Source organism: Thermobia domestica, chromosome 6, assembly GCF_964235325.1.
Source record: "Thermobia domestica chromosome 6, izTheDome1.hap1.1, whole genome shotgun sequence".
Taxonomy (NCBI): Eukaryota; Metazoa; Arthropoda; class Insecta; order Zygentoma; family Lepismatidae; genus Thermobia; species Thermobia domestica.
This window is the reverse complement of record NC_137459.1, coordinates 295,903,172-295,924,171: the sequence shown is the minus strand read 5'-3', so window position 1 is coordinate 295,924,171 and position 21,000 is coordinate 295,903,172. Positions and strand designations below refer to the sequence as shown.

General features: G+C 37.7%; 1 protein-coding gene across 1 annotated transcript in view; it reads left to right on the top strand.

The window, feature by feature from the left end:
- Positions 1-8,250: 8,250 nt before the first annotated feature.
- LOC145688524 (uncharacterized) overlaps positions 8,251-21,000 on the top strand; it is a 562,236-nt gene continuing 549,486 nt past the window's right edge. Inside the window, exon 1 of the mRNA XM_081762888.1 lies at positions 8,251-8,347. The gene's annotated coding sequence lies outside the window, so the exon portion shown is untranslated. The remainder of the gene's footprint in view (positions 8,348-21,000) is intronic.

Below are 21,000 nucleotides of genomic sequence, written 5' to 3'. Positions count from 1 at the left end.
TCGCGTGTAAAAGAGTTTCTATGCACTAAATGGTCGTTTCACTCCACACAAAGTCTTGCTTCATATTTAAGCTTTTCAGGAATCATCCAAAGATCGTTCAACTGTACATTACGGAAGAATTCTAGAACACTGGCACACCTACCTGTACAAGGATACTAACCTAACCTAACATAGCCTAACCTCTCTAATTAATCTTAATTAACCTTATTTAGGAAGGAATTTTTTACAAAAACTTGTTCCATTGTACTTCTAATGGGCGTCCAGCGTTATAGGACCTTCCCGTACCTTACACACTCAAAACATTTTAGTAAAAAATATCGTGAAGAACAAAACATTCTCAATTAGTCTTTTCACTATTTCAACAGACGATCTCCGTAACAGTAAGGAACGAAATGTGTTTCAAATTTTCAAACACAAAACCTCTCTTGTTATCACGCAACAGAGCTTTGTATTGACTAAACGATCGTTCAACATCACACGAAGTAATTGGTGCATACTTAAACTTGCACAAATCAGAAGGTGTGTATTCAATAGCCACGACATCGGATTTAGCTTCACTTAACACTCCACTAATAGCACAGATTGTCTTATAGCCTGTATTTTTCTCCAAAACGAAAGGCATCTTGTTATTCACTACATCCCCAACCGATCCTTTCACACCTACCAGAGCAGGGACGGCGACAGGAACGCTTGATGGGGTGGGCGGAAAGAGGCGGACCTAGTTGCTGGGTGGGCGGACAACGAAAATGAGAACTGGGCAATGTAGACATTTTTTGACAATAATTAAATTTCAATTTTTATACTCTTTAGTTAGCTAAGGCTCAGACCGAAATAGGGGAGAAACAAGGATGTGGATCATCTGTGTTGGCCTTATAGAAGGTGCCATTCCAGCATTCACCTAGTAAGACTGAAGAAATGCAGGACTTAGGATGGGCTGCGGGAGTTCGTGACAATATGCTCGACCTACCGAATTCCGCGTGGCACACACACTACCTCTACTTTCAGCTTTTTAAATAATAATAACGGTGTGTTCTGTGTAGTCGAAGAAGTTCAAGACTGCTTTAACTCATCTCCCTCCAAGAATGCACATGAATGCATAGAAATAAAAGAAGGTTCAAACAACGCAGACTAACAGATAATACTCTACTTTTCGTTAATAACATAAAATACACAATAAGTAGGTAAAGTAAAACAAGGATAAAATAGGCTGCTGCAAACATTTTTATCTTTGAAGTATTTATTACAAAAAAGCAAGAGGCAAAAAATATAAATGAGTAACTTCAGAAGCAATGCTGTGGAAATTTGGGGGGGGGGGGCATTCAGATGCAGAAGGCATGCATGAGGATTTTAAGACAAATTGAATTCAAATTATGCCAAATATTGTACATTCATATATAAAATGCGGGGGCGCACATGGGCTTTGGGGGAGCCCGGGCCCCCTTGGGCCCCCAGGATCTGCGCCCTTGACACAAAGCACTACTGTCCTCCCTCTCTTTCTCAAAATGAGACAATAGATAATACTGGCCAGCTCTGTCCATTATTTAGTTGGCTTTTTAGAAAGCACTTTTTTTTTTTCAGTGCAGCACATACAAACACTGGCGTTTCAATAGCACGATTGTGCGTGTGTGTTAAACTTCAATTCATTAATCACGACTTTTGGCATCCATTATATTACTACAAGTATCTGTCTTAAAATCATTGTCCATTGCAGAGTTAAACAGAGTCATAGAACCTATTACATTACAATCGAAAATAATACCTATTGCTTGTGAAGTACAGGATGTCACCTTCAGTGCCGGATTTGCGTATAAGCTAAACAAGCTATAGCTCTATTGGGGGCCCCAAAAATTTTAAAGAAAAAAGTGGCTGTAATGTCATTTCCAAATAATAAGAAAAAGCAAATAAGATAAAACGCACATACAACAACGGTGTTCTGTACTGTTATGTATTAAGCTCTCATGAAGCAAGTAATAGGGCCCTGTTTTCCAACGCGCCTGCAATGGGATTTCTGTTGCCCAGTCCCGCTTATAATGGAACAATCGTTTCCCAGCTCCACTTGTAATGGGGATTTTGTTTCAGAGCCCCATTTGTAATCGGGACCCTGTTTTCCAGCCATTACACTTAGCTACTTTAATAAGACTTCACAGCATAAGTGATACAGTATCTTGTATGCGGATAGAACTCTAGTGCTACCCTTTCTTGTACTATTTGGAATTCGACAAGAAATTGAGTCTGGTAACAGTGGATGCTTAAGAAGAAGGCATAAAACGACAAGCTCGCGAAATAATAGTAAAATATAAAGGAATTACAGCCCTAAGCGGCAATAATCTTTACATTGCGAAATTATAGCTATTTTATTTCGCTGTACGTAAGTATGAAAAGTAGTTTGCAGAAGTATTTTCATAACTTTCAGAACTTGGCACTGATTTTCATAGTGATCTATAGAGTTGAGTTGATTTTGAGTTTAACGTCCCTTTCAGCAGCGAGGCTACATGAGACGGGACCTACTGATTAACGTGGAATCCAAACCACATGAGCTCCCACCGGGAATCGAACCCGGGTCTCCCACGCCAAAGGTGCGTTCGCTAACCGCTTAGCCAGGGAGGAGCTCATATAGTGATCTATAGAGTGCGATAATGGATCACTAAAGGCAGGGGCGGATCCAGGTGCGGATAGGTCTACGATCCCAGTTTTTTGAGTGACAAAAATAATTGAAGCCATTACTTACATATTTTTGAAAGTTTAGAGTAAACTCACGATATATCTATCATAATCTGGGTTTTAGTTGCCCCTTCTCCAGTTTAAACCTTCTAAGTTCGCCTCTGGTTCCAGCGAATTTGTGTCGTATTACACCTTGTGTAATCTTCGAGGGTTGCATTCCATTTTGAGTTACTCCAGTAACCTGACCTGGAAAAAGCTCACACGATTAGTTGAGCTTCAGGCAGTAATTACCAACCCTGGATGATATTTAGACTGTATTGACTTACACGGATCCCTGGAAACGTTTCAAACTTTACCAAACTGAATAGAAACAACTTGAAATGAGAAATGATGCGGTCTCCATATATTGTAGAAGCATGGCGTGGAGCGTGGATCATAGTTGGTGCAAAAAGATCGGCAAGGGACTTTATTGGTACCAAATTAAACTACCGCTAATTTTACAAATTTTACAGTTTTTCTGTAATGTATTCAAAACAGTAAGTTAAGTTAACGAAATATACACGAAAACGTATTTACTTAATAGATATGTATTAGGTCCATAAATTACCATATAGCATATATTCAAACAGAAAAGGCGAAATTTTGTCGCTGAAAAAGAATGCTAGAAATAAATTGGCCCCATTATCTTCAATAGCTTAGGGCCCCATCAAACCGAAATCCGGCACTGGTCACCTTTATTCTTCTTCTTCTGTTGCAGGGGTGTCATTTCAGACTTCGCTTGAGGGGGCTAGAACACCAACAACATAAGACTTTCACAGTTTGCACTAGTCTATTAGTAGACAATCGATAAAGTATATGTATTCCTCAAAATCTTGCGGGGGGCAATTGCCCCCTCCTGTCCCCCTTTAATGACACCCCTGTTCTGTTGGGGTGGGCGGTTGCCCACCCCCGCCCACCCTTAGCGCCGTCCCTGTACCAGAGAAACAACTGTTGAGCGAACAATTTCAAGATTGTCTGAAAGGCTAGATGATGATTTCTCCAAGGATTCAATAGTACTACTGAGACACGAAAAATGGGTCTAGGAAAATTCGGTGTAGGAAAATTCGGTGTAAGAAAATTCGGTGTAAGAAAACTCGGTGTAGGAAAATTCGGTGTACGGAAAACTCGGTGTGGGGAAATTTTGGTGTACGGTAGATTCGGTGTAATACATATTGAATATTACTACTTAGAATAATTTACGACATTTCATATTGTGAAAACGAAAACCATATAATGTAACGAATAAAATGTTATTACCTATTTCAAGAAAAGCAAATTTATTTTTCTGCCTTGAGTCCAATACCTCTTGCATGTCTTTTGCGGGGTATTACTATAAACTACTTTTCATCACACAATGAAGCTGACACTTTTTGTCAGAAATAAAACAATTACAACTATAAGTTCAGAGAATAGTTATAGGAACAACTAAAAACACCTTTCCTATATAGTACATCATAGAACATATACAAAGTGATTCTTTTAAAACTCACGCATTTCATTTGGGTGTCTAGATTTTCTAACTGAAGTCCGATTTTCATGCGGTTTGTGGCAAATGATCAAGGAACGTTGGAAGATTTATGGAACTATGCTTACTGGTTTACATTCATTTGGGGTAATATAGGCCGCGCCTCTAGAAAAGCAGCAAATATTCGCCACTGTACCGAATTGGAATTAGGTGAGGTGCGGTATGGAGATTTGAGTTTCTTCGTTAGATGGTAACCTCGCGACGGTCAATAAGAAACAGGAAACTGGGCCTTCGTATTGAGAATTATGCTGTGCTACTGTACCAATATGATCAGGACGCAGTTACAATAATGTACTCTTTGGAGCAACGTGATTTTATCGTTAAAAAGATTTTAGAGGCCGGGATCTGTTGTTGCTACTCAAAGGGCAGCTACACGCAACTTTGCCTCACGTTCTGCCCCAAACAGGAACATAATATGGTCGCTAGTGAATAAATTGCAGGAAACAGGATCTCTTCTGAGTAAGGCAGGGAAGCATCGGACACCGCTGGCGGATGTTGTTGGACATAAAACTTAAAGATTTCATTTCATTTCAATAACACTTAATTTGTATTCTCACTAACACTTAATTTGTATTCTTCAATTTCGCTTCAAATATCCAATATCTCATTCGAACTGTAACGTACAATGTCGAATATTTGCTGTTTTTCTTGCGGCCTGCTCGATATTACCCCGGATGAATTTAAACAAGTAAACATAGTCCCATAAACCTCCCATTCTCCCTTGATAATTTGCAACAAACCGCATGAAAACCGGACGTTAGTTGGAAATTCTAGAGCCCAATGAATCCGAGAGTATCACTCTGCATATACATATGTAAGATGCAAAAATATATTGATCAAAAAAGTCTTAGTGGAAAGGGCAATATAAAGCAGGATGGTTTTATCATATAATATTTGTACAAATAGTTTAATTCTCCTCCAATCAGACACTTTAGTTTGTTTGCCTTAAGGTAAACAAGTACTGCAACCCTATTGACTCCTTATTGACTTCTCCAATCAGGCGTAGATACTTTAGTTGAGGCATTTATTTTTACACCTTTGAGTAACATAAATAAACTATGTCGTTTTTGAAGAATTTAAATTTAAATATTTATTTATAAAATATACATAAAATCGCCAGAACATTTTTGAAAAATCTACAATTTCCAACTTTACCCGTCTAGTAACCTACTTTTTTTTTTTTTTTTTTAATATAAAATTCTAGGAAACATCCTCCAAAACAGCATAAAAACTTAAGTTTTAAATGAAATGTTGATTGGTATCGGTGATCGCTTCGCTAAATCACACAAACGGACATCAATAAACACATTTCTCGTCATGTAAGGGCCATGAAATGCTAAAATCCGTCGAAATCTAGAATTCAAATTATTTCACGATCACAATTTTTCAAAATTTGGTATAGCAGACAGTAAAAGTACGTTCTGCACAAAGTTTGAACTTAAAACTAATACGCTCATTTATGCTCAAAGTTAAGTTTTTAATAAATACTACTGTCTACTACAACGAATCTTTCTTTACACCGAACATTCCCCACACCGAGTTTTCCGTACACCGAATTTTCCTACACCGAGTTTTCTTACACCGAATTTTCCTACACCGAATTTTCCTGCTCCCACGAAAAATTGCTCTGAATGTAGGCAATATCATGCTTTAACTTCCCGTCATCAAACATTTGTTTCGCTATTTCTATGGAAGATGCATCTTCAGAATCAAAATGTTGTAACACTTGTTTCACTGCATCAAAGTTCGTAGCATAGTAACACACAGCATCAATTCAGCTTCCCCACCTCGTTAGTGCCGGCTGAGGAGGAAGAGGTAGTTCAGGGAACAGTTCTTTAAATTTCTCAACTCTACTGGGAGCTTTCAAAAATACCTTCTTTGTATTTGAAATTAATGCATTCACATGAGAAAATCTAGAACGAACAAATTCTGCAACACGATGAAATGCGTGGGCAAGACACGTTAGATGTAACACCTTCGGATACAATACTTGCAAAGCTTCTGCGGCTTTGCACATGTACGGTGCTGCATCACTCACTAGAAGGAAGACTTTTTTATGCTTGATACCGTCAGGCCACAAAAGTCCCATAGCATCATTAAAGAGTTTTGCAATGGCTCGATGGTTGCATCGCGGCAACAAATCACTAGTTAACAGGATAGGCTTGCTGACTTCATTATCTTTCAACAAACCTATTACAACATTACCAACATGTCGCCCCTCTACATCAGTTGTTTCGTCAATTGACGCCCAAATAGGACCATCACCGATTTCCACACGAATAGAGTTCATTGTTTCCACATATAAATCAGGCACGTAATGCTTCCTGATTGTAGATTCATCTGGAACTGTTTCGTGTGTGTATTGTTGCAGAAATTCACGAAGTACTGATTGTTTAGTTTCCAAATATGGATATCAGCACATACCATAGCACGGCACAGATCACTTGAAAACTGAGACTTCAGTGGCCCTGGACTACTTTGAGCTTGAGATTCAGTTACTAGCAACTTGCTTTTGTGGTTTAGGTTTTGAAGCTCGGGTCTGATGGCGTGATGTGGATATGTGTTGGACAACTTGGGAACGTTGAGCGCATGAGACACCCTTCTCACAAACCTGGCAATAAAGCACTTTTCCATCGGTGGAAAAATGCTCAAATTCTTCCGTGAAATGCTTAAGTCTTATTGACAACGGGGTTTTGTCCTTTGGCATCTTGGAAACAGAATTTGCTGACAGCACAGGGGATTAAATATTCTATAAAATTGCTCACACTTGTCTTGTCGTAGACCATTACCGGTCAAATAGGTAGGTGCACCGGCTCACTATCCATATGTGCTACTATTGCAAAATAGTCAAATGTGTACCTCAAACAGAGGATTTATGATTCAAAAGCAAAATAGAATAAAATACAGGACACAATTGGGAAAATGACACAAGTCGGGAAAAAAGTCAAAATCAGGAAAAAGTCAAAATCGGGAAAGAAGTTCAGACAGGGAAAGAGGGCGAAAAGCCAAAGTGAACAGGGCAAAAAAGTAGAGGAAAGTGGGAAGTATAAAATGAAAATAGAAAGAGTGTAAAAAAGAAGGGAATGTATGTACGTGTAAATGGAACAGAAAGTGTAAGTGTAGTGAGGGTGTATCACAGGGCCCACTTAATCTCCTTCCTCAGGGAGCATCACCAGCCACGAGGCACTCACTGTAACAGCCACTGTCGAACTCCTAGCTCACATTTTCCCTACAGCATGCGTTGTGACGACAGGCGCTTCACTTTTGTCAATCAAGAGTTCAGTGTTACCAATTGCGTGAATGCAAACTTCCAGATCTGATTTAATATTTTTCGAAGAAGGAAAATTTTAGTGGGGCGAGTTTGCGACAACAACACGATAGGCAATCGTAAAACAGCGTCGCGATAGTAATTCGATTGAATTATTAATCTCACGTAAGGATGTGAGCGCTACTACCGCGACCGAGAGTGTGCGATTGCTAATCAAACACGGTTGTGTCCAACTCTCCCTACCAATCAGCCAAACTACGCTTCAATACTATTTTAAAAGGGTGCAACGCAGTGAAACAATAAATAAATAAATAATAAAAATTAAAAATAAAGCAACCACTTTAAATTCAAAGAGAGATGAGTGTTTTCTTGTTTTCAAAGTCTATTGTTGAACAGCTTTAGTATGAAAAATGCCTATAAAACATGAAAATATCAAGAAATATGTAAAATTATGTGCTCATGAGTAAAATATGTAATTATATGTACATAAGTGTAAAATATGTAAATATTTGTACTTTCAAATGGGAGTTTTTTTTTTTAGGAACTATGGGTCACAAATGGCATTATTACACTGATTTGGTATAAAAATATAACCCCTACAAAAATATGTAATTAAATAATTATCCGGGCCCTAGTTATTACGAAGGTCGTGCCTTGGTACGTGGTCAATAAGAGTGCTACTTCAGCCATGTATCCGATGAACCTCTTGGGATCGGCGAAAATGCTGGTCGCGCTGCCTGTACGTTCGGTTCGCGTTCTTTATTTGTCACATGGCGATGCAGTGTGGCGACTGCTTCAGACAAAGAGTGTTGTTGATTCTACACCCGAACAAGACACGCAATAAGAATAAGTGGGTAAGACTACGACTCAAGGTATTACATTTGAGTTAATTGCTGTATCGCCAGACCAATTTTAGGAAATTTACTGGGTCAATTGGAGAATTTGTTTAAGTCAGAAGAAAGAGGAAGAATGAGTGAAAGTAAAGTAATGGGAATAATAAAAGTCAAGAAAGTGGTTGTTTTAGATGTAAGCTTCATTGTATGTGGAGATGGATATACTATTTCGCGGAGAGGTACACTTGTTACGATGTTACTGGCGCAAAAGGCAGTGTGGAAATGGTGCGTGTATGGCAAGGGAATGACATATCATGTGTGAGTTATATAGAACTATTAAAAATAGGGGGCGTGGTGGCTCAGTGGTAGAGCGTTCACCTGTGGTGCTTGGGGACCGTGATTCGATCCAACCTCGCGCCGTGTGGACTTTGTGGTGGACAAACACCGTACTCTTGGGTTTTCTCGGAGTTATCTAGTTTCCTCCCACTTTCTTCATTTCACTATTTTATTCATTTCTCATCATCACTGTCTCCTTTAGCCTAACCGGCATAATCGTGGGACGTAAAACTTAAAGATTTCATTTCATTTTTATTAAAAAAAAATAACGAGCAACAGTTAAGAAACTGTAGTACATGATTTTCTTCTTGAAATTGCATAAGTTTATAAGCCTTAGTTTTGAAGGTAAGTGGTTTCTAACTCAACGGCAATGTATTTCTGCACAGTGTACGAAAGCTTTATTTTATGTTTACAACTGAAGCGTTACTAGTATGAAACCATAACAAGTGATATTGAAATATGTATGATTACCAAAGCCCACATGTTTTCATTACCCTCGATTACGCGTATACTCACCGTCGCTGACGCACCTTCTCCCTTCGGACGCACCTCCACGCTATCGCACGGAGCCACCGGCGTCGCCCTGCCCTGACTCAGTTATATAGCATTCGTTCTTTTTTGTGGCCAAGTAGCACAGTTTGGTTTGTGTTTCTGAACTGTAGAAAATCGAACGCAACTTAATATACTCCAACCAAATACAACCGATTGGAGTACGTTTTGGTACATTTTTTTCGATTTTCAAATTGGTATACAACAGTAATTCCCTAAATTTAAGTTAGGTTAGTTTGAATAATATTTAGATTAAGAGCTCTGGCTTAATGCTAGAGGTGATAACTCGATTTTGTCTTTTTGTCAATAGTTGTTGCATAATAGAGTGAAAAAGTGACCCGCAACGTTTTATTATGGCAAAAATACTTAATAAAGCGAAGCGGTATACAGGCTGCACCCCTATGATACAATCAACAGAACGCTATTTCCAAGTAGAAATCCGTACTCCAGGCGAAAAACGTCAGCGCGATGAGTGAGAGGTCCGGTTTGAATCTCTCCGCCACCACATATATTTTATTACAATATTTTTATTTATAATTTTTAATTCATTAAGTTTTACTTAAATCTCATTTTCCAGAGGGAGTGGGACCATTGTAATTTAAAAATTTAGAAAATCACTTTTCGCGACATTTCTTCTTCCTTCAATTTACACGCTAGAGCGCGCGAACAGTGGTGCGTGTTCTCTGGTGATATTATAAAGTTAACAATTATGAAAATATCTTTTAAAAAATAATGCTTTTCCCAACTTTTTTAGTACAATTTTGGAGACTCTTTGCATCAAATAACAATAAATGCACAAGTTTGGTTATGTAAAGAATCAAACAGTTCTGTATTTTCTTATTTGGACTCTCGGCCCGCCAGCAGATTGTCAATGGGGAATGCTAGTGGCGTGCCAAGTACATAGATTTTTTTTTGACATGCAATTAGTGAAACAGTAAATCTGATAAATTAAACCATGACTATTTTTTTGTTTATAGTCGCCGATTTTTGGCCATGCTCGGTAATAAATACTGAAATTGACATTTAAAATCCTTTTTCAAATAGTTGATGGGAAAACGACAGCCTGAAAAGTCCGTATTCCGGCGGATTTCTGCGACTTCTTTTCTCCGGAGAAAGCGTTTGCAACGAGCAAATTTTGTATGTATAGAACAGTGTTTTTCCTAGTGGTCCTGATAGTGAAAAATGTGGTTTCAGGGGGAAAATGTACTGACTGTTATAAGTTTTTCACATTAGGGCCACAAACGTGTTAATTGAATTATTCTTAACGGGCATTATTAGCTGCTTACTTGTTATTTTTAGGTCGCTTTCAAGCATTTGTAAGTCATTCCCAGATAATTTCCCTCTATATGACACTTAAATTGTACTGTGAGTTGTAGAAATGTACTGCGTATGTACCGGCTGCAAAATTACTGGTGGGAATCCGCCATGATTTTCATTGCATTGCTACGCACCTTTTCTGCTGTTTGCGGACTGGTCGAAAAGACTACTTTCCAGCGCCGGCGCCGGCGTATTTTATGCGCCTTTCCGGCTGTTAGTCGACTGCTCGAAAGTACCTTTTTTGACATTGCAAGTAAGCAAAGTAATATGTTGAGAATCCAAATGTGTGTTAGAACACTGAGTATGGAGAATTTTTGTTCCTTTTTCAAAATACGAAGTTTCCAACACTACTCTAGATTCACTGAAGGTGGATGATTATGGGGAAAATACTGGCAATGCTGCTTTTGGTAAGCACTAATCGAAGAGAATAATTCAGATGGTATGGGTTTTTCACTATAAATTACTAGGACCATATTCAGTTTCTTAGTTTAAAACACTGTTAAAGATGATCCAAATGGGTGATTATCAGCTGATTCCAAATTCCATGAGTGATGCCTGAAAATATCATATCCAGATATCTTCTTTCTTCTGCGGTAAGAGTTCCAGATGGCGTAAGCTCCAGTTTCTTTATCAGTTGGGGTTATAGATCACGAAACACAATCAGAGCACTTAAGTGAAAGCATCTTTTTTTTAACACTGTAAGAATCAATATTCTCATTTCACTGTAAACACTTGCTTTAAAATAAGATATTGGTATATTCACTATTTGTGAAATATATGACACTTTGGGCTAAAACGATTAAAACTGGAACAGGAGTCGGAATCGGAACTGTACTTTTTCTGCGCATGCGTGTAATTAATACTAAATTCGTACTAATTTCACTGCGCATGCGCCATCAAGTGCTCCGTAAACTGTGTGTGTGTGTGTGTTGATCTCGGCTTCACTATTTTCGTCGTAAAAGAGTGAACGAGTAAAAGGGGTAGACTTTGTATGTTATTGAAGGTCACAGTCTTTCATAACGGTTAAAAAACGTAGTTGTAAAGGGTCACAAAAGCACACTCGCTCTGCTACGTTCGTAATCTGCTTGTTGTGTGCAATTGGAACAGCGGTTAGGACCGGAGTCGGAATTAAAAAAACAACAACCGTAACTGTAATGTGTCTGCGCATGCGTGTTATTTCTACTAAACTGAAACCGAAATTGGAACTGTAATTTTATTGGGCATACGCTACCAAGAGCCCCATAAACCATATGTTTGTGTTTGTGTGTTTTAATCTCTGCTTTACTATTTTCGTCGTAAAAGAGTGAACGCGTAATAGTAAAAGAGTGAACGAGTAGACGCTTCTTCGTTTCTGAAAGTTGTCATAGCTTTTCTAGACATGGAGTTGGAATATTGTTGCGTAGTATGTTGTTGCTGTGTCGTAACATTTCTTGTGTATTCTTAAAATGTCTGCTATGTTCGTAGTCGGCTGCAGCTTCTCCTGTGTAGTGTATTCGAACTGAAACAAGAGTTGGAACCGGAATCGGAACAGTTTGCCCATGCGTCACCAAGTGTTCCATGAACCTAGTGTGTGAGTATGTGTGTGTGTGACAGAGAAAAAGAGAGTTGGAATGTTATACCGGATAAGCTAAAGGAGACCGCATGCAAGCGGGGAGCGAACCACTGCTCTACTATGTTCACAGCAAAATTTATGTGTTTTAGGGGACGGAAACAGTTTTCTTAAAAGGCTATAGAAACACCAGCCTTTCTAAATTGCGTGTAATTTCTACTATGTTCAATAGAATTTGGAATATGTGTTCATAGTCGTATGTTGTAGTCTTTTTAGTCTGTGGTCATAAATTTCTATGTTGTAGTCTACTGCTGGTGGTGGTGTGTTCTGCGCATGCGTGTAATTTCTACTAAATTGGAAATTTAATTTTACTGCGCATGAACAGCAAGGTGTGTGTGTGTGATTTTTGCAACTGGAGCGGGATTAACTTCTCCTAAAATCATGTGTGTGTGTGTGGTGTGTGAATAACCGGACTTATACTATATTGTTACATGCGGTTGTTATTTTTAGTCTCTGCTCTACAATGTTGCCATAGTCTTTTTTCACATAAAAAATCTGCTCGTAGAAGAGAACGAGTACATCACTGATGTTATAATGATTGAAAAAACACTACCGGCAGTGTCATGGTCGTTCTACTATGTTGATAGTCTTGCTGTTGTGTGTAAGTCGAGCTGTAATGTTTCTGCGCATGCGTGGTCCGGTGGTGTTCATGCTTGTGTAATATCTACACTAGGTTATAGTCGTTAAAGGATACCCGTTGAGTAGTCTGTTCCGGTTAATGTTTGAAAAAACGCTACCGGCAGTATCATGGTCTTTCTACTATGTTCATAGTCTTGCTGTTGTGTGTAATTCGAACTGTAATGTTTCTGCACATGCGTCTTCCGATGGTGTTCATAAGCGTAAAACTGTACTCATTGCGTAGTCTGCTCCGGGAGAAACCGGAACTGGTACTGGAACATGAGTCGGAGTAGGAATCAGAATCGGAACTGGAAAATGAACCGGATCAGTTTGCGTATGCGCAGGTGATAAAACGCGGCCAAGTGTCACCACCCCACTTACGGTTATGCAACTCAAAATTACAACCATAAGAAGAGGTTATGCAACCCAGCATTACATTCATGACAAGGTTAAAACAATTAGACGCATACGGAAGACAATATGCATGCAACATGGTACATATATTCCTGTCCACATATCAATAAGAACATGCATAAATACGTCCACTAAGAAAAAGTACTCGTATACACATCTAATTTGTGATTGAACTGATTATCGTACACGATTATACATAAAAACTTAAATGATAGGATTATACTGTATGCTAAAATCTCGTATTATCCACTGAAAACACCATACAAATGCATAAGATACATTCTTAGAGCTGCGTCCGTTTCCTCCCACAAAATCCGATATATGTGTGTACAAATACTACTCTATAGTATCCATATCATGATATACCTCTAAAATAAATGTTAAACACGAAAAATCATTCTTTCTATCCCTTTCATTACGAATTAATCAATATTCTTGAATAATTAATTCATTAATCTAATTATTAAAAAATAAATCAATTTATGCAAGATATGTTAAAGAAATCTTTTTTGAAGCCTACCTGCAAAAGGAAGAAGGAATACTCACCTCAGGTAAAGACTTTGTTTCCTCTGCAATAAACTAAACTCAGGTAAAAGGGGGTTGCCACGTTAGAAGAACTTGTAGCTGTCATAAAAAACATGAAACCCTACCATATTTCACCATGTACACATAGTCTTGAAAGGGTCATAAAACATGTTTCCATCTTGCAAGAAGTTGAACGATGCTCAACTTTCTGTGACGTCTTGTTTGCTACCTGCTTTTGCCCTCCCGCTGACCAAAGAAAAACCAGCTTCGCCGCTTCCGAAACAACGGATTCTTTTGGACAGGGAGGGGAAGTGCGCCAAAATACACGTCTTTAATGAGGAGATTCACTAGAGTGCAGTGCTGCATGAGTGGAGAAACCTTTCTTGTCTTCAAGAAGTTGTAACATGTAAAGAGTGAATAGAAAGATCGGATAGAAAGTTTTTTTTTATGACAGCTATAAGATTCATTTGACGTGGCAATGTGGCTTAAAGAAGGGTCGATCTTCCCTAACCTCAGGTAGCAAGGTCATAAAACATGCTGGTTGACAGGGGACAGGCCAATTAAAAAGGGTTCTCTTACCCGTGAAGGACCTCCTTCAAGAAATGGGAATCAAATTATCATTCGTTCCTCGTTCTTACCTAATCCCTCCTCTATCCTTTTATTATTGGTTCCTACAAGATTCAGAGCGGAATAAAAAGTTCTAAAACCATTATCCGCTACTCGTTTTTCATTTCCTGGAGTCTTTCTATACAAGTTAACAAACTCCACCTCCTGCTTCGAAGCTCAAACAAGCTACAACAGAAATAACTCTCTCTTACATTGGTATATTTTTCTATCTCCTAAGAACCAAAAAGTGCTTATAATTTATGCAAATTAAAAACATAAATGAATACAAATTAATACGATTGATTAGATTTTCTCCTTCTATTCTGTCAATATGTTCTTTAGAAATAATATGCATATTTTATTCAGCTATCAATAAAATATCAATAACCAATACTACAACACAACAAGGACACGTTGTTCTTCCAACTAGCACTTAGGTGCAATCCCCACTCACTCTATATACTTGCTTTGTCTACAATTATTTAAATATTTTACTTATTTCTTCAAACAACAACTGCAAAACAAAAACACAGTAACTTCTCGAACACAAATACATAAAACTCCATACACTAATCATCATCTGTGTTCCCAAACTACTTTTTGTCATCAAAGAACGCCACCCTATTCTCGGAAATTCGTGAATTTTTTCCAATGTGTCCAGTCACGTAATCATTCCACCTACTTCTTGAATATAATCAAAACATTCAACCCCTGCGTACGTGCACCCAGTTCATTAATCATTCCAATGTCTTTCGTGTCAACAATACAAAGAACACCGCCCTGTTATCAAAAATTCCAAAACGTACACGTGTGTATATTCAAGGACAAGAGCTATTGTAAACAAAAGCCATCCTTCAGCAGCAGCGCAACAAATTACAATAAGAGAGAAATGTAAATAATCTTTTCTATTCTTCATCAGTCAAGTCTACCTGCTGAAACATAACTTTAAGGTCATAAATTAACTTCTCACAACACCGCTCCACATAAGACTCTCTAAAGGTCTCACTATTTCCAATTCAAAATTCACACGTGATACCCAATGCTTTGAATGCTTTAACAAAAGAAAAGTGAATCCATCTCTTTCACATATAACATCATAAGATATAATATTCTGTTCAATTAAAATAATTAAGGAGTTAATATCAAAGTATATCAACAAAAATGTTTTCTAACAATTTCATTTAGTTAGCAACACTGAAAATCCCTATAAATGTGGTGAAATGTTATAAAATTCTCGAGAAACAATAGAAAATTACCATAAAATAATATAAAATCGCCATAAATGGGTATAAAATGCGCCCAAAATAGCATAAAAGTGTATAAAATATCCGACACAAAATAGGATAAAATCCCTAAAACAGATCATTTTATCATAGGGGTTGACAACACTTTTCGAGAGATATGCAGTCTATCCTACTCAGTACATGCAAGATCACTACAATATATCAGGTGTTCTCCGTGGATGAGTCTGTAGAATTGTATCAGGGGGATCCCACTTTTGTAATCAGGGGGATCCCAGGTTTGAGCCCAGCTACAGCCGAGTAGTGGTTTGTAACCTATTTTAAACTTAAGTTCCTCTAATTCATAACCCCACTGTTACATATGAACGGGCTAAAACAAAAAAAAATATTTCTATTCATATGTGATCTTAATAAATTAAATGTATTGTACCCATGGCCCTTTCTTTTTTTAATGAATAACTGCAATTTGGGGGTGCTAATTCGACTGAGCTCGGTCTCAATCACAAGAAGTGATCGCAAACTGGTCTAACTCGAGCTCAAAGGTTAACTACCTCTTTTCACTCACAAGTAAACCTTACGTTTGGGTGAATCGAGTTGCTGACTGAGACACACATGAGAAAGTAGTACTAAATGTGATCAGTATTTCAGTGAAGTTGTAGGTGCGAAGCTCCAGGGGTTTAGGAGATACAGCTACCAGAACATAACATGGAAGTACAGAATAGTCTTCATACAGTTGGAGGTAAAAGCTCTGTAAGTCCTCTTGTAACGATAAAAGGTGAATAACAAATATATGGGTACATATTAGGACTAGGGGAAGTCATATAGTCAGGGTATACCTGACGGCGGCCATCTTGAATTCCGTCATTTTGAATTAAGTTTAAGTTTTTCAAATAGGAATAGGGTCATGTGATACATGATTTAAGGCGCAAATTTAATCAGAAGAACAATGGTGACGTTAATTTTGATTTACGCGCAATTGCTAAAAAGATACAGGGAAATTAAATATTATTGCAGCATATGTATTAGACCTTTACCCCACCTTGTAAATTTTGTGTTAATGATAATAATTAAATAAAAAGCAGGTGTATAAATATTAGGTCTATGGTAAGAGTTGCCTTGACGGCGGCCATGTTCAAATCCGCCATTTTGAATCAGACAATAGTTTTAAACAAAACGCATAACAGTGACACCTTATTAATAGCCATAACTCCAACGGTATAACCATTTGTGGTCGCCGGCTCACTTAATTAAAATAATTTTGAAGAGATATTCACATTAAATGATCCGGGGACCCACAAACCCTCACAACAAGTGAAAATTTCACCGTTGTCGGCCAAGGCAGCTAACAGCAGGAATACGCTTCCTAACTACTTACTTAAAACGCAGGTAAAACACATGTAAGAAAAGCTACAGCTAAAGGCATGCGATTCAAGCAGGTGGATGGACGAAAACAATTGAATATAAACAACAATTTTTATTAGGCTGATGGCCTCAAAAATTTAAATATACAATTTAAAATGTTTATATTTCAAAGTATTTAACTAAATATTTGTCCACTGTTCAGATATAGTAGGATACTTATGAAGTTTAGTCTGCCGTCCAGCAACCGTCTTATTCTTCTTTCTTGATTAGGAGCTCACTACTTGCTCACTGCCTGCTCCAGCAAACGTCCTATTCTTCTTTCTTGATTAGGAGCTCACTACTTGCTCCTGCCTGCTCCAGCAACCGTCGAGTTCGAAGTGGACGAGCCTCTCTCGCTGCCTTCCGAGTATGTCCGCTTCGTAGGCTCGCCGACTGGACATCAGTGTTGCTAACCCTTTGTGTGACGTCACCTGCAGAGTTCTGTGGGAGGGGACTACCACACATTTTTGCTTTATCATTAACCAGCACAAAATTAAATGGATCGCTCCTTACGACTACTGCTTTGACGGAATTGTTAACGACAAATGTGTCAAGTGTAACTCGATTGCCTTTGTCAGGTGTGCTCACTGTGAGCAGAGCATTTGTGCAAGTCATGCACTCTTTTCTGAACTACATATTGATTGTACTAATTGAGGACTCTTCTGGAAGAAAGACCCAAGTTCAATTATGACACAATTCCACTTTGGTCATTTTTCCTTAAATTAGCAACTTGTTTATGCGATAACAAATGTTGGTTAATGATAAAGCAAAGATGATTATACCGTTGGATTTATGGTAAAATTTGCTATTAATAAGGTGTCAATGTTATGCGTTTTGTTTAAAACTATTGTCTGATTCAAAATGGCGGATTTGAACATGGCCGCCATCAAGGCAACTCTAACCATAGACCTAATATTTATCCACCTGCTTTTTCTTTAATTATTATCATTAACACAAAATTTACAAGGTGGGGTAAAGGACTGATACATATGCTGCAATAATATTTAATTTCCCTGTATCTTTTTACCAATTGCGTGTAAATCATGTATCACATGACCCTATTCCTATTTTAAAAACTTAACCTTAATTCAAAATGACGGATTTCAAGATGGCCGCCGTCAGGTATACCCTTACTATATGACTTCCCCCTAGTCCTAATATGTACCCATATATTTGTTATTCACCTTTTGTCGTTACAAGAGGTCTTACAGAGCTTTTACCTCCAACTGTATGAAGACTATTCTGTACTTCCATATGATGTTCTGGTAGCTGTATCTCCTAAACCCCTGGAGCTTCGCACCTACAACTTCACTGAAATACTAACCACGTTTAGTACTACTTTCTCATATGTGTCAGTCAGCAACTCGATTCACCCAAACGTAAGGTTTACTTGTCAGAATCAAGACTTTCAGGCTTACGAATTTTATTGGAGATAATGTAACCTAATTGACTGTCATAAAATAGCATGATGGAAGGTTTTATACTTCCCACTTTATCCTAACTTAGGCTCTAACCCAATCTATCTTTTTCTCTTATCAATTTCTAAACTGTAACTGTATGAACCAAATAACCTCTCAGATGTTTAAGATTTCTTATCCTTTATTACAAATCTAAAGTCGGTTTAATTCATGCAAATAATCTTATATATATTAGCTTCCCTAACTCAATCCCTTGTTCAGACTCGCTACTTAGTTTGGCTTATTCAATCTTGAACAGTGGTGAATGGGCAGACTAGTAAATAATTTGTGCTCTACTGATAAATCATTTGTAAAGTAGTTTACGTATGACCTCGAGTTTGGCTTACTTTATTGTTTAAAAAATAGAGGCCACAAAATAAAGAAAATTGTTCCAAAATAAGTAGCAGTGCCACGTGTACATACGCAAAGGAGTTTGGTTTCGACTTATGATATTTTCACAACTAATATTGAAACTTAACTTGTAGTAGATTTCTACCATTTCAGGTTTTAGTAGAGATATTAGACTAGAGACGAAATATATTCTTCCGACGCCTAATTGATTGCAGAAAATCACTTGTTGTTATCTGTTGCAGTTTTTATTGTACAGTCATCAACATTAAAACCGGAAGTAGTTGATATCAACCTCTTTTGGTATGAATAGAGGCATAAGACAGAAAATAGTAGTTATTTTCAAAATGCTGAATAGAAAGCAGGGAGTAATCTACACCCCCCTAACACCCCTCCAAATATCTTTACACACATCCCTGGATGGAAAACGAATACTCCCCCGAATCCAATTGTATCAATCAGTATCATATAGGTTATTTATTACATCAAGTTAAAAAAGGTTTAGCGTTTAGGAAAGAAGGCAATATTCTTATTTATTTATTTCACTTCAAAATACGAAGCCACATGACATCATTGTTTCGGGGGGTGTTTCATCGAAACAATTGACAAAACAGACCGCTGATACCTACCCTCCTGGGCTCCGCGGTCGTTTCCGAGAAAAGACATTGATGGACAGATGCAGATGACTGAAATTGGCAACGTCTTGAGCGGTCATTCACCTACTTCTTCCTCAATAAGGAAAAATGTGACAATATAGTAATAAGCCTATACCAAATTTAGTTGGTAAGTGGTACTCTGCAACAGGCTCGCAACCAGAGGGGGCTAAGGAGGGCCTAGCCCTCCCTAAATTTTTCATGTCCCCTCCAGACCTCAATACAAAATGCACAATTTAGATATTTGTAAGAGAATTTTTAATGACTAGCCCCTCCTAACATATTCATTGACCCCCAAAGCTCTATGGCTGGTTTCGAGCCTGCTCTGCAAGTGGTGTATCAACGGACGGACGTTAGAAGGGTGTAGAAGGGTTTTTAGAAATGAAGAGATCGATCGAAGTAAGAATTATATATTTTTTAGACTGAATCTAGTGTTATGCAGGAACGCATTTGGCGCTAGCTTAATTTTTGTAAAGTATATTTTTATTCATGTAAATTCACTGAGTGGAACAGGGCTCATGGCGAGCCATTTTTAAACTAAAATTTACGTTTTTTCAAGTTGGTCACTAAAAGTTCCTTTTTTCTTTTCAAATTTGTCACTAAAATTAACTTTTTTAGAGGTAAAGTGACTTTTTCGTGTGATTTATGTTTTGCATTGGCAGTTTTTTAAGAAAAATATAAAAACAAATGGAAAAAGGCAGAAACTTGTTACTCATTACTCTTCTGAAAGCTTCAGTACTTGCTGCCACATGTGAAATAGTCAGCTTTATTCTCACTTCAGCTTTTATTCTTCCTAAAGCACAGTGGAAGGTTGGTGGATGCTTAAGCTCTCAAGGTGGGGTTGAGAACTTTTCTGTGTCTATTCTTTCTTCTATCATAATAATCTTTTACTTTTCTCTCGTAATAGTTAACGCTCCGTTCAATGTTGTGTGGTTCATCATATTCGTCTTGTGTTATGCTTCCTGTATGTTCTTCTTAAGAATAGGTGATGAATTTGAATATTTCACGTTTTTGAGAACTCTTAATGCGAAGTTAAATATAATGTCTCGGATGAAGAAAATCGGAAATAGGCCAGAACTGGTTTTACTTACTCAGAAGCTTTTTACATCTGCTAAGTCTGCGTACAGTAACTACAAAGCATACTTTGAAAACCTAAGAAAGGAGGAAGCTCAAAAAGAAGTAAAGAAGAAACAAAAGAACAAACAAAGAAAGAGGCGATGGAGAAATTGACAAAGGAAAAAAGGGGCATGATGAGATTTTGGTCACTTTTTCGTGTGCTTTTGGCCATTTTTGGTCACTTTTCAACTATTTACAAGAGATCAGACGACTATGAGCCCTGGGATTATTAAAATTAGGGTATATTAAAGAAGACAAAACAGAAAGATAGAAAATATTTGCAAATTGAAAAACTGGATTTCTGGAAAACAACTAAATCAATGAATAATTTTCTTATGAAAGATATTCAGAGCCAATAACGTAGCCAGGATGGGGTAGGAACGTAGATTAAGAGAACAAATAATATGACAACAATTAATGTTAACAACAGGGTTAGAATATTAAAATTATGAAATTGGAACTATGTACACTAAACGAATGTGAT